The sequence below is a fragment of the Hesperophylax consimilis genome, chromosome 17 (genome assembly GCF_061612785.1).
Source record: "Hesperophylax consimilis isolate HC1 chromosome 17, BYU_Hcon_1.0, whole genome shotgun sequence".
NCBI classification, from domain to species: Eukaryota; Metazoa; Arthropoda; class Insecta; order Trichoptera; family Limnephilidae; genus Hesperophylax; species Hesperophylax consimilis.
The window spans coordinates 12,292,675-12,298,674 of NC_142852.1; positions in this window are offsets into that span (position 1 = coordinate 12,292,675).

Genomic DNA, 6,000 nt, shown 5'->3' on the forward strand with positions numbered 1-6,000 from the left:
ACAGCTGACAGATTGAGGGCCTTGTACTGTGTAGACCGAAAGTCTCCAAAATGGTGGCACAGATTGTTTTGGGGAGTTCTGGTTATAGCTTTTGTAAATGCATATGTTGTTCATGGGCTGATACTTGAAAAGACTTCTGTAAAAGAGTTTAGACGGTCAGTTGCACAAGGATTGATGACAAAAAAAGATCTTGACAAGAAAAAAAGGTTATCGAGGGAAAACCAACCCAGCCCTGGCCCATCTAAAAGGCGCAAAGCAAACTATTCGACATTGAAAGATGTTGGGTTGGGTAACAGAGGCATACACTGGCCTACTTTTGTAGAAAACAGAGGCAGATGCGAAGTATGCAGCATCAAGAAGATACAGTCAAAGCCTCACTCAAAATGTTCTCACTGCAATGTATTCTTATGTCTAAATGAAAAGAAAAACTGCTTTACTGAATACCACGAGATTCATTTTTAATTATTTATAAATATTAATATTTATTTAACGATTTAATTAGTTAAAAAAAAAAAAACCTATGTTTTAAAAGTTCCTATTATACACATTACTATGATACACAAAGTTCCTGACGGTACAAATTAGTCCAGGTCACAGTAATAATACCTAGAATGCAAATAAAAATCTAAAAAAAATTTATGTGTTTCCTTTACAACATATTATTAAGAATCTCATATAAAACCATTAATTTTGTACTTTTTTCTCATAGCCGTTAGGAAAGGGTTAATATTGGTTTTTTTGTTAAATTTCGAGCAGCGAAATAAATATTACTTAACTTACATTACGAATTAACCTCACCGCTAACACCTAAGCTAAATCCTATATAATATAATATATGTTAACTGCTGTAGATTTTTAAAATATAATTTCATCAAATTTCAATATACCTAATGGCTTCTCGTGATTGCTAAGTTAATTAAAGCGAATATCAAAAGGGAAGAGAAAACCACATAATTCTGTTTCTTCCTTCAATCTTAAGCGCAATGGTAATTTGTATCCTTAGATTTCACACAAGTAGACTGTTTGGCTAATTGGATAATTATGTATACAATTTGTACTTTTCATGTAAATTAAAATAATGAATATTTGTTTTAACCTTCCAGCGGGCGCGTTGAGAAATTTCCCTTGAGCGGGCGCTTGTCGTAAATTTTACGTCATCAAGTTTTCTCCATATAAGTGGTGTTTTCTTTATACAAATGTTAGGGATTTTTTTTAATTATATGAAGAATGATAATAGGCAGTACTTAAAACAAAAACAAATTGACTTTCTTAAAAAAACGAAACAACACTCAAAACATTTTAATATTTCAAAACAAAATTTGTTATCGACCTATTTAGTCAGAATCACTATTCCCATCCTTACAATTGTTACAAACCACCTCAACTGAAGAATGGTTCTTGCATGTAAAGGACTGGCAACGGCAACACTTCATTGATGCTGAGGATCTTTTCTTATCCAGTGCACATAACCGACAAACACCTAGTTTTGGAAAGCTTATGTTTTCTTCTTCTGTCATCGGTTCAATAGCCCTACCGTAACTCACTTTGAGAAAAACATTTATATCTTGCGGTAAATGTTTGACATTTGATTTGACTCTAGCATAGCTCGAAGCTATAAGGCGCGTCTGTCGTAAATTTTACGACAGCGCGCCCGCTGGAAGGTTAATATAACAGCATTCTGGGTACGTAATCATAATAATTTTAACTCGCATCTGTTTATAAATTTACAAATCCATATAAGATTTAATAAAACGATAAATAATACATTTTTTCTATCTCAATATTCTTAAGCGGTCTTGCATAAATATCAATAAAATAGTAGTTACCTATCATAGATTTCAATTTCAGATTAGCAGAGATTACCCACGATCGGTGCGTGATTACAATAATAAAAGTTATACCGTAAACATAAAAATAGTAATGAACTAAAATCATTTCCATGCGATAACGTCATACAACTAACATACTTTGCACTACGCAACTAAACTGTAATAAGTCGACAATTTTTTTTTATTTTTTTATATATATATAAGTGGGTACAGGATGTTACATGAGTACATATGGTTACAAAATATATTAATGTTCGCCATCTCACCAATGAAGAAACTGGTTCTTGTGCTTGGTGAGAGAGTTACACTAATTATAAGGAAAACAGAATACCATTATGCTATAGGTAAGTATAATAGGAACATTATATAAAGAGACAACATCTAAATACAGTGGAGTTGAGTACAGACTGATAATCAATATCAATAAAGGGAAAAACAGGCAATTATTCAGTTAATTCGTTCTGAAAGTGGTGCTTCAGTTTCAGTTTAAGTTTGTTAATATAATTTTATTTCAATCTGAAGGTTGTTGAAATACTTTATTCCTAAATAGGTAAAGTTATTTTGCATTTGTTTGGTATTACATTTTTTAATTTTGATGTTCCTTGGAGATTACTTTAAGGATTAGCTTCTGGACCATTTTGATCGGGGTTAGAATCTTATTGTATGACCCCCCCATCCGATAATTCCGTATTGAATTAACGACTGGATTAGTGCGTAGTATACTCTTTTTAGGTTACTTATTTTTTTTTAATATTTCCTATTAGGGTGGTTACAAAACATCAATGTTGGAATTTTTGTGCTGACCCCCCTAAAAGCCTCCAATTGGCTAAAAAATGAGATTGGTGAAGTTTCAGCTCAATTGGATAAGGTTAACTTATGCCTCATCAAGGTTGAAGTTTAACTTTCTATAATTTTTTTTTTTTTTTTAAATCAAATTGAAAATGATGGATTTACGAGAGAAATGCAAAAAGGTATAAAAAACAAGAAGAAATAATGTTCAAAGTTTTATTATTTAAAATATACAAAAGAAAGCATTATGAAAGAAAGAAGTTATTATTATTTTCATAAACAATTAATTATCAGATTAAGGTGGTAATGGCTTAGATAACATGGCTTTTGAAGAGTCAGGAAAATTTTTTTGACATTCCGATACAACTTGTAACAGAAACTGTCGTTGTTTTTAGTCTTTTGTCAAACAGGAATTGAAGTCTTGGATTAATTTTACCCCTCTTTCAGCTGTGTCATTGACAACATTGAAACCGTTCACTATTTTTTTGCTTTTAAATAATGTGCATTTTCACACCATATATCAGGATCCGTATTTAAAAATTCTGTATCAATTTCAAATCTTTTGAAAAAATTTAGAGTTTGATGAGAAACAAAAAAATCGATATCTTTATCCAATAAATTATCCACTTGATGGACACTGAGTTTTGCTTTCACATCCCTATCACATGTTTGTTCTTCAATTGGAATTAATTGTAAAATTTTAACAGCCATGCTTGTTTTGACACTTTTTTCAAAATTTTCATCGAAGAAAGAAAATGCGACTTGCTCAGAATTGAGGTACCACAAATGATTTATCATTTTAGACAGTGTCTTGTCTGCAAGTTCTTTATCGATTTCTCTATATTTTACAAGAAACTTTAAAAATTGTAGGTCTTGGTTGGGGGCCAAAGTGGGTTTGGGGGCGTTAAACCACGCTTTTACATAAAGGTTTACTAAAATTAAACCAATGTCAGTGATAGCTTTTTTTTCTAAATTTGTTCATGTAAATTGATCCCTGGAAAGATATATTTTGATAGAATAAATGACCTTTGCCATCCATCTAGCGTGATGAATGGCACCAGGAACTTTGACAAAAGTATTTTTTGGGGGAGTACGTCCTAACACAACTAACGAAACTTGAATTAATTCTTTGTTATCATCCCTTGGCTGTTGGTTTTTTAATTGTTCTGGAAGAAAAAATGATATTTCATCTGAATTCCCTATTTTATGTCTAATATTTTTATCTTCAATAGCAGTTTTATATTTTGTCTTGTCTAGCTTCGACCACCCAGTTTGAATGTTTTTAAAAATATTTGAGAAATCAATCTGAAATCAAAAACTGATTTTAGAATAATTTCTAAAATATGGTGACGACATGCTAAATAAAGAAGATTTTTTTCTAATAATTGCTCCTACAAAACGCAGGTTCCGTTGAAGCGACCAGTATTTACCGCAGTGGTATCAAAACACATTGCCTGGATTTTCTCAACTGCCCCCCACTCTTCAACTGCTGAAAATTGAGTAATTCCAGTACCATTTTCAAGCTGAGGAACTCCTATCAACTGTTCTTCATCCCCACAACTAATCAAAACCGCTACCCTTTCTACATTTTCTTTACTCAAAATATCTGGAAGTAATTTTCCGTCTCAGTGCACAGCAGCTCCTTCTAAATCGAAATTTTTGAATCTATGTTTGATAAGCTCAGTCCTTTGTTTTCGGAATAGCTATCTGCGAAGTCGTATTAAACTTCTCCATACAATTAAATTCTGTGAGTCAAAACCTAACGCCTTTGCAATAGCTGATATTATTCGAACTGCGTCTCTATCTGAAATACTACATCTCTCTAACAATATAGCCAATCTTTCGGTAATAATCTCTACACTTCCTCGCGTACTTCTTTTTCTTTATTTCTGGTTCTCCTTCCTCTGTGTCAAGAAAATTCACCTCCATCTCTTCTTGTTCCTTTTCTTCTGATGTGCTGCTTGTTGAAGATTCCAGTTACGAAATAGGCATCAAGTCAAATAATCTGAAGAGAAATAGGATAGGGAAAACGTGAAAAAAGAGAGAAAAACTCTACTAACCTACTTTTTTGTGATTTTTCCAATCTCGCCATCTCAGCTGCATGTCTTTTTTCTCTTCGTTGTTGTGCTTTTACTTAATTCATGTAAACGCCTCCCATGCAGCCAGGACGTCCCTTTTTTCTCTGGAGTAACAAAAACTGCTTGTCTTCTTCAACAGTGTTTTTTAATGCATCCTGGCGAGTAATATCAAAAAGGTCATCAAGGGCTGACTTGAAAGCTTCTACTTTTTTTTTATTTTGAGCTGTGCTTTTAGAAACACAATTTTGAAAGTGTTTGGTTGGTATCTTAGCTTTCTCCCAAAAAATTACAACTTCCTGTATTTTTAGTATTGTAGCTTCTCTGGTGTTCAATTTCACTTGCCGCATATTATAAAATAAGCTGCGTAAAACTTGACAGTTACATGGTAATTTATTGCCAGTGATTTGATGAGACATGTGGTCAATTAAATACACCATTTCTTTCTGCCTTGAACTCGAACCTGCACGAGCATGGCTTGTTAATGCTGTAGAAGACAAATTCCCACAAATCTCACAAACCTCGAAGTCACTACAAGAACGTTGTTCAATAATGTTCAGAATATTCAGAATGTTCACTGTTTGAAAAGCAAACGTTAACTATAGCCCTTTGACCTCTCACGCACACTTTCGAAAGAGTAGAAAAACCCCAGGTACCCCAGACAAGGAACACAAAAGGAAGGGTGTGGTTTATGACACTCCAGGTAGGGATTCTCTGAAGAAAGGGTCCTTGGCAATAGCTCTTCTGTAACAAATCCGACCTTTTAAGGGATATAATTATAACCCAGATAATAACCATTAACTTGGAATTCCTAAAAATATTTATGAAGTTGAAAGAAATGTTTGTTTTATTTTTTATTATATATTATATAATTTTATTAAATATGATGTTGTTTATTATATTGTTTAATAATGTGTAATGTTCAAAGGAAACAAATTTTGATCAAAAGTGATTAAATTAAGTATATTTTTTTAAGTATTGTTTTGGAACCCACTAAGGCCCAGCCTGTGCGTGGATAATTTTATTTATTTATTTGTTAAGACAAACACAGTACAATAAGATACAGTTAGATATTTTTAGTTATTACATAGTTGTAGTACCTATTACGTAGTAACTATTATTGTAGTCCATAAAGTATCATTACGTAATTTCGCCTGAGATTATTATAAAAGGAAGGAAGTGTGTGGATATATAAAATAACTGAATTGAAAACAAGAATTATAATAAACTCACGAATTGTAATTGACTGTTAATACATAGGAGTTTTGAAAAATGATGTGAAATTATTTTTGAAATATGTCATGCTA